This window comes from Asparagus officinalis, chromosome 7, assembly GCF_001876935.1.
Source record: "Asparagus officinalis chromosome 7, Aspof.V1, whole genome shotgun sequence".
Taxonomy (NCBI): domain Eukaryota; kingdom Viridiplantae; phylum Streptophyta; class Magnoliopsida; order Asparagales; family Asparagaceae; genus Asparagus; species Asparagus officinalis.
The window spans coordinates 37,148,287-37,156,803 of NC_033800.1; positions in this window are offsets into that span (position 1 = coordinate 37,148,287).

The following is an 8,517-nucleotide window of genomic DNA, read 5'->3' on the forward strand; positions in this document are numbered from 1 at the left end:
TAGGAATTTCCTCCTTAACGCCTATGTGGTACAATCCCCACCATCCTCATAAAGTAGGAGAGAGAGTGTGTATGAGTTGGTGGGGATTTGTGCCTACTTTATAAGGATGGTGGGGATTGTGCCATATATGCGACAAGGAGGGAAATCTCCTCCTATGATAAGAATACCCATTAATCTCTCTCTCTATATATATATATATGATCTCTTTCTTGTACCTCTTTCTTGTACAATCCCTCCAAGTTCGCTCTGTTTTTTCTCTCCTCAAGGTCTCACCTTTCATATCTAAAAAAAACTCTCTTTTTCTCTAAAAAACCGCCGCACAAAACCCTAGGAACGAAGTTCCTATTTGTACCAAAGAAAATAGGGCCAAAACACAACATGGTGTAGCCCAAGTACCCGTTCTTCGGATCCGCTGAGACACCTTTTGGTGTCTCGTGGCGCGCCGCTGTTCATAATTATCCACCTCGTACATCATTTGATAAACCTTAAATTTTGGACGAACACCAGAAGAATGCTGCGAGCATCACAAGAGAGATCTGAAACACTAAACTAGGCCAAAACCAGGTGAACCATTATATCATGGTTGCCTACGCACCCTCTAACCGGGATCAACTTAGCCGTAGTTCTGAATAGTCCCCATATAGTCTTTACCTCACCCCATCACCGCCCCGAAGGGCCATGTCCTCTTAGGCAGATTAACACGGGCTAATATGAAGCAAGTCCAAGCAATGCTAAAACTTGTTACCCGTCACCACCTTGGTCAACATGTCTGCGGGATTTTCATTTGTGTGCACCTTCATGAGAGAAACATCACCTTCCTCTATGACATCACACACAAAATGATACCTGACATCGATATGCTTGGTACGAGCATGATGAAATTGATTCTTAGCCAAATGAATCGCACTCTGGCTATCGCACCACAAGTTCACACACTCCTGACCCCACAACTACAATGCTTCCTTTACTCCCTCTGCCATGATCATATACTCAGCCTCTGTAGTAGAAAGTATCACTGTAGCTTATAACATCGATCGCCAACTAACTGGAGCACCATGTATTCTGAACACATAACCAGTAGTAAATCGTCGTCTGTCTAGATCACCCGTATAATCTGAGTCTACAAACCCATTAATCTGACACGTATCTCTACCAAAATACAGACCCGTATCAACGGTACCCTTCAAGTACCTCAGGACTCATTTTACAACTTCATAATGCATCTTTCTCAGATTCGCCATGAACCTACAGACAACACTGACCGCCTATAAAATATCTGGACGTGTACACACCATTACGTATATTAAACTGCCAACTGTACTAGTATAAGATACACGCTCCATGTGTTCCTTTTCTTCTGCTGTAGTGGAAGATTGTTTACCTGGGAGCCTGAAGTGTAGGGCTAATGGAGTCACCACTGACTTAGCACTTTACATCCTAAACCTTGTGATAACCTGATCAATGTAGACCTTCTGACTCAAGAACAATAGCCGATTCGCCCTCTCCCTTCTAATCTCCATACCTAGTATTTTCTTAGTGTAGGGTCAAAAAATTTATGATTGAATTTTTTGATTTAAGAATGGGTTCGATTGCTTAGTACGAATCCCTTACAATCACTCACTCTCGATTACAGAGGAAGAGAAGATTAATTTGACTTCTGTTTTGTTTAAAAGTGAGTTCTTAGTAGCGAAAGGATGCTTCTCTCGATGCTCAAGCTGAGATTGCTTCCCGTTGACGATCAGATTAAGATCACAAAAGCTTCTGATGGTGGTTTAGATCACGAGAATGCAGACATTGCTCTCTCTTCACGCGATAACCAATAATCTTTCCCAAAAAAGTCCAAAAGTCCCCTCTTTATAGCTGTTTGCGGCTATGTATAGAGTTCCAGCATGTAACTGACGTGCTAAAATTATGGGTATAGGGCGTAACTAACTCCTTCAATTCAACCCAGGATTCCTTGTACTTGGCTTGATCAAACTCTACAACGAGAGTTTCGACGGTTGTTCCAGTGAGATGAATATCGGATTGCGCCACCACTTCATCGTCAAAGAAGCTAGTCCCTAGTAGAGTCGACATCTTTTATTTGATAAAAAATTTGTAGTAAATAAAATGAAAGAAATTTGATTTGTATTCTTTTGATCTTAATTGCAATTTGAATTTCGATTACAAAAGAGAGGAAAATTGATCTGAATTCTCTCATTTGTTTAATTCTGGGTTCTGCACAATGGTGATGAAGTGCCTCCTTCGAATGCTCGCGTCGAATTTGCTCTCCGTTGATGATCTGCACATCTCAATTCGTTGGAACGACTAACTTACGTGGTAAGTTTGATTAAGAACTCTTAACGAGTTTTGTAACTCAGAGCGAGTTGAAAACTCTGTGGAAAAAGAGTTGTTTCAACCGAATAATTGGTTAATAACCAAGTAGATTTTCTGTTACTGAAAGATCCTCTGAGACTTGTTCTCCTAGCTGCCAATAACTCTCTCTAGCTGATCTTTTAGATGATTTGATCTTCAAAATCTAGCCGAAAACTCCAATCTCTAAAAGAATCTGCCCTTAATCTTCAAGAATCCAACCTCTTACTCGGTTGAGTAAGGCGGTTATTTATAGGGGGATAAGGGGTGTAACCAACCCCTAAATCCGCTCATAAGTGGGCAAAAATCCCTCAAAACGTGGGATAAACGTTTTTGAGACCGTTCAGCTTGTGTTTGAACAAGTCAAACGCCTAAATCAGTGTTACAGGTTTTAACTATGCGTCTTAGACTTGAGACGCAGAGTTGGGTGCTTGCTAAGAATTGAAAATGCAAGGGCCGCTTATGTTTTGGGTCTTAACTCTACGCCTCAGACTTAGGACGCAGAGTTGGGTATCTGCTGATGATTGAAACGCACAGGCCATTCGTGTTTTGTCTGTTGAAGGTCAAAAACATAGGGATCACCTGCGTTTCAAAGACTAAAACGCAAAGGCTGATCCTGCGTTTAGAATGGGATAATGACTTATAACCTCTTTTATAAAGCATTGCAAAGATCATTGTTCAGTAATTTTCGCTTTAGCTATTTTGAGGTGTGAAAGTTGTCAGATTATAACTCTCACAGTTGATGGTAAAGGCCACTGAATAGAGTTTTCGTCAGTCGTCGAGAGGGTTGTTGAATTGTAACTCCTCTCGATCTATATGAAAAGTCCTTTATTTACAGTTTTCATTTGTTGACAGGAAAGTCGTTGGATTGTAACTTTCTTTGTCAATATGTTGATGGAAGCTTGATAACGATCAGCCATCTGTTGTGATTTTTAGATAGCCTACAAACCCACATTGGTTAATAGGGTATAACGTGCTCCTGAAGTTTAGCCCACGTGGCTGACTAGGTCTTCAGAGTCGTTATAGTTAGATCTCCTACGAACGATGAGCCTCGCTGCATGATAAGGTTCTTCAAATCATACGAGCCTCAATATGCAGTGAGGTTCGTAGGAAAGTCGTTGGATTGTAACTTTCTTTGTCAATATGTTGATGGAAGCTTGATAACGATCAGCCATCTGTTGTGATTTTTAGATAGCCTACAAACCCACATTGGTTAATAGGGTATAACGTGCTCCTGAAGTTTAGCCCACGTGGCTGACTAGGTCTTCAGAGTCGTTATAGTTAGATCTCCTACGAACGATGAGCCTCGCTGCATGATAAGGTTCTTCAAATCATACGAGCCTCAATATGCAGTGAGGTTCGTCTAAAAAGGTAGGCTTTGCAGTATAGTGAGCTTCTTCTGACGAACTTCGTCTGACGAGCTTCGTCTTCACTGATGAGCTTCGTCTTCATTGACATGCTTCAAATCTTGTTTCCAACGACAAGCTTTATTGTTTGAGACGAGGTCCACCATTGTAATGTCCCTCGTCATGCTTGTTATGAGCTTCAACGCTCTAAGGCCAAATGATTAGCCGATGATCTATAAAGATCCATGAGAGTGGAGGAGAGATAGGCTTTTTGACTAGTCTCTCAATCTCTCCCCTCCTTTCATGTTGATCATGCATATTTATAGGCTTAGAACCATTATGGAGTGAGTTAATATGCTTTAACTCCGCTTATAATGAGGGAGTTAGTGGTCATTAACTTCTATTTAAATGGATGAGTTAGTGGTCATTAACTCTCCTTTAATGGGTGAGTTAGTGGTTATTAACTCTCCTTAAATGAGTGAGTTATTGGTCATTAACTCTCCTTAAATATAGTTTCTGAAAATTGTGACATACGAGTTTCGGCTATGCGCGAGGTTCGTCAATAATGGCAACGGTGAACTTCATCTTCAATGACAAACTTTATTTTTGTGTGAACTTCGTCTTCAATGATGAAGTTCGTCTTTTGAGGAGTGAGATGATATTTGACGAGGTTCGTTTGCGGATGGACTTTGTCTCTTATATGAGCTTCATCTTCTAGAGAATTTTTGTCTATAGGCGAACTTCATCTTCAATGACGTCTATCACCATGATGGGCTTCGTTGGCTGAGATGATGTTCATCATCATGACAAGCCTCATCATGCTTGTAGCAAGGTTCAACCTTGCTTTATTCCTTGGCATTTTTTAGTGCCTACACTTAGCAACACCCATGTTCTTTATCTCAAACTCTTTACCAAGTTAAGATTTTAACCTATCTATCTCCACGTTGCTTCTCGAACCAATAAGCATGTCATCTACATACAAAAGAAGATAGATATAATCACCTCCATGAAACTTCCGAATATAGACACAATAGTCATAATCACTTCTGGAGAACCCATGCTTTAGCATAAAGGAGTTAAATCCCTTGTACCACTGTTGAGGAGATTGCTTCAATCTATAAAGTGGTTTCCTCAAGCGACATACATGATTCTCCTTATCCTCAACCTTGTAACCCTCAAGTTGATGCATATAGATTTCCTCCTCTAAGTCTCCGTGCAAGAAGACCATTTTGACATCGAGTTGTTCCAACTCAAGTTCACCATGAGCAATAATACTCAATAGCACCCGAATAGAAGCGTGTTTCACCACCGAAGAAAAAATATTATTGTAATTCACACCCTCTCTTTGTGCAAACCCCTTAGCCACTAGTCTAGCCTTGTACCTTATATCGCCAAGTTCGAAAGGATCCTCCTTTCTCTTGTACACTCACTTACAATCAATAGCTTTCCTCCCTACGGGCAATGAGACTACCTCCCATATTTGGTTCTTCCGAAGAGATTCTATCTTTTTCCTCCATCACAGCCAACCAACTCTCGCTATTCATGTCCCGAATAGCTTCTTTGAAGGTGACCGGCTCATCATCCTCTACCAAGAGTGCGTACTCAACCAAATTTATCTGTCCATGGTGCTTCAGAGGTTGATCTGACCCCAGCTTCTGAACTTTCTTGTATGCTCGCCTTGGCCTAGTGAAAGCCAAACTATCTTCGAGCTGTTGTTGTTGTAATACCTGTATATTTCTTGCTAAATCTCCTCTTGTTCAAGCTCATCATCACTCTTTTCCTGAGTGTCTCCATGATCCACCTCTTGAACACGACTAGAACCTGGTTGGTCTTTAGGTTCTATCTCAATCACCTAGGATTTTGAGGTCCCAATAGTCCCAACACCATCATCCTCGAGCGCCCTAGCTTTTGATACAGCTATCATGGATTTCTCATCAAAGGTAACATCTCTGCTGATCACGAAGTTGGAATATTCTGTTCACCAAAGGTGATAGCTTTTTATGCCCTTTGTATACCCCAAAAATATTATCTTCTTAGCCCTCACGTTAATCTTTCCCTTATTGACATGATAGTAGGTTGTACATCCGAAAATCCTGAGTCTATCGTAATCTGCATGCTCCCCTGACCATCCCCAATAGGGAACATCACCATCCAATATCGAATGTGGAGAACGATTCACCATGTAACAAGCTATAGCAACCACTTCTGCCCATCATTCTTTGCCCAAACCAGCATATGATCGCATACTCATTGCTCTCTCCCGTAATGTATGGTTCAGCCTCTCTGCGACTCCATTCTGCTGTGGTGTAGACCTTTCTGTCCAATATCGAGCAATACCCTCCTGATCACAGAACTTCTTTAAAGCACCATCTGTATACTCTGTACCATTATCGAATCTCAGTGTCTTTAATTTCCTACCTGTTCTGTTCTCAACCATTACTTTCTACTTCTTGAATGTCTTGAATTCCTCATTCTTATGCTTAAGAAAATAAACGCAAGCATACATGGAATGATTATCTATAAACGAGACAAAATATCTGGAACCACCCTTAGAAGTTGTCGGAGCCGGATCCCAAACATATGTATGCACATAGTCTAATATACCTCTGCTTTTGTGCTTGCTTTTTAAGAACCGGACCCTGTGTGCCTTTCCGTACACACAATCCTCGCAAAACTCCATGCAAGGTTTCTTCATGTTCCTCAGCAAACCTTCATTACCAAGCAGATCTAGACCCTTCTCTGACATGTACCCAAGCTGCATATGCCATAACCGAGTACTCACATGGGTCTCTACCACTTTCAGCAGTTCCAACCGCTGCATCTCCTGTCACTATTGTACCCGAGAGAGTATATAGGTTACCATGACGAATGCCCTTCATCACTATCAGGAAACCTCAAACAACCTTCTTCACTCCGTTCTCTGTAACTATCTTGTAGCCACCGGAGTCCAAAACACCAACTGAGATAAGATTTTTCCGCAAGTCAGGAACATGCCTCATATCCGTCAGGGTTCTGACCACTCCATCATGCATCTTGATTTTGATATCATCAAGTCCCACTGTTTTACAAGCATGCTTATTCCCTATCAATACGGTTCTACCATTAATGCTCCTATAGGCAATAAACCACTTTCTATTTGGATACATATGGTAAGGGCAACCCGAATCAAGAATCCACTTACCGGAGATATCTTCACCACACGTAACGGTATAACATTCTTTTTTGCTCCCTTCTTCCGAGACATAACTCGCCTCTTCCTTGCCTTCTCTTCTCTCGGTTTTATTGTTATTCTTCTTCCTACCTACTCTCTTGTTAGGACAGTCAACTTTGAAATGCCTAAGCTCACCGTATTTAAAATACGGTCTTCCTGCAAGAGGTCTCGATTTTGATCTAGACTTTCCTCCCTTTTCTTTTCCTCGCTCATTGCTCCTTCCTCTTACAAACAGTCATTGTGCCTGCTCCTTGTTACCACTAGTAACCGTGTCACTAGTTGCAATTTTTCGAAGGTCATCCGCTAGAAGTGTCGTTCTAGTCTCATCCATCTTCAAATTACCACCTACAAGCATCAATATTTGTACCAGGTTCTCATAAGTCTTCGGTAAAGAAAGAAGTAGTAGAAGTGCTTAATCCTCATCTTCTACTTTCACATCAATGTCCTTCAAATCCGATATGATCCTATCGAACTTGTCGATGTACTTCCGGATTGATGAGCCTTCTTCCATCTTGCAAGTATACAATTTGGATTTCAAGTAGATTCGATTTGTTAGACTCTTCATCATGAAGATACTCTCTAACTTTGACCACACACCCGCCACCATTGCCTCTCCATCCACCAAGAAAGTGGCATCCCTCTCAAGGCATAAGATAATCGACACTCGTACTTCGAGATCTAACACTTCCCAATCCTCATCTAACATATCTTTATGCTTCTTTTCTTTTCCTACCAAACTCTTGTGCAATTTCTACGAAATCAACGAGTTTTTCATTTGCATCCTCCAATAGGAAAATTATTCTTCTCATTGAACTTTTCAATCTCATACTTTTCCACTTTGACTGTTTTACTGGTAGACACCATTCTCCGCTTGTTTTAGTAAATCTGTTTCTCTCAAGAATTTCAACAAACACCTTGTGTGCACCACATAATAACCAAGCATAACCTCAAATCGGAAGTTCTACCACTACCAATCTGATTAAGGGGCTTTGATACCAGTTGTTAGGGGACGATACGCCCATCTCGCCTCGAAAGTGAATCACCTTGATAGAAAGCCCTGGCTTTTATTTTCACAAAACACAACCCAATCTTGATGTTCCTATTTTGATAACGAAAACAAGAACAGAAGTGAATATATCAGCAAGGTGAGATATATACTCTTTCCAATATCAGATCTAGGTATGAACATCGAGGGAACCAACCAACACAAGCAATAGCCAATACAATAAGTGAGACTCAAGATTTACAAAGTTCTGTAAACATGCCTACGTCTACGGGGAGAGGTGAAGGGAGATTCCACTTATGATGGAGAATACCAACGACTTGTACAACCCACAAACTCATCCCAAAGAGATGAAGCTTCGATTTTACCCAAGAAAGATTATCTCTTTCTTGTACAATCCCTCCAAGTTATCTCTCTTTTTTCTCTCCTCAAGATCTCACCTTTCAAATCTGAAAAAAAAAAATCTCCTTTTCTCTGAAAAACTACCGCACAAAACCCTAGGAACGAAGTTCCTATTTATACCAAAGAAAACAATGCCAAAACACAACTCGGCACGGCCGAAGTACCCGTTGTTCGGATCCGCGCGAGACACATCAAGTGTCTCG